Source organism: Alexandromys fortis, unplaced genomic scaffold (genome assembly GCF_014885135.2).
Source record: "Alexandromys fortis isolate MF-2015 unplaced genomic scaffold, M_Fortis_MF-2015_v1.1 scaffold_897, whole genome shotgun sequence".
Classification (NCBI taxonomy): Eukaryota; Metazoa; Chordata; class Mammalia; order Rodentia; family Cricetidae; genus Alexandromys; species Alexandromys fortis.
Genome location: NW_026068807.1, coordinates 11,438 through 12,329, shown reverse-complemented (window position 1 = coordinate 12,329; position 892 = coordinate 11,438).

Genomic DNA, 892 nt, shown 5'->3' with positions numbered 1-892 from the left:
AGATAATAGATAGATAGATAGATAGATAGATAGATAGATAGATAGATAGATAGAAAGAGTAGCAAACAGGCAGACAGTAAATATTACAACCATTGATGAAAGAAATGATCAGAAATTAATAAATAACCTTGTAGGGTACATGGGAGTATTTGGATAGAGGAAAGAGGAAATATCCAATAATACAATTTCAAGAATATTTTAAAAGGGATTTAGTTATTAAGTAACATCTGTCATAAAATGCACATTTGAGTCAGTCTTTGAGACAATGAGTGCATCAGTGAGAATAGGGCCTGTGGGTGAGCACTGGGACAGAACAGATGCAGTTGAACACTCTTTAGAAGACAATCTTTCCTGTAAAGTTGCAAATAATCTTTCCATTCAGCAATTGCTCTTCATTATGGTGGTCATCTCTGTGACGATGGTCAGGAATTTCCCTTAGGCTGTGTCTCATTAAAATATAGAGTAAATTTATTTTATAATTCAACCTATTTTATGTATTTTGATAAATTCTTTCTTCCTTTTCCTTTTTTGCCTTTTTACTTGCACCTCCTTTCCATTCCTCCTGTTTCTTCTTTCCTGCTCTAGCCGCCCTCCCCTCCATTACCATCTTTTCCTCCCTCCCTCTCTTCCCTTCCCTTCTCTACCCTCTCTACTCTCACTCCAGTCCATATTCTCCCTTGCTTTACTATTTTTTTCTTCCTTCTTCACTTCCTTTTATTGCCCTCTTTCCCACTCTTCCTTTCGCTTTGCTTTCACCTCATCCTTCCCTTTCCTCCTCTGGCCCCACTTTTCCTAGTCTCCTGCTCCTCTTCCACCCCCTTCTCCCCTCTATCCCTCTCTTGTCTTCCCTTTGCTTCTCCCTTCTCTTCCCCTTTTACTTTTTCACTCTCAT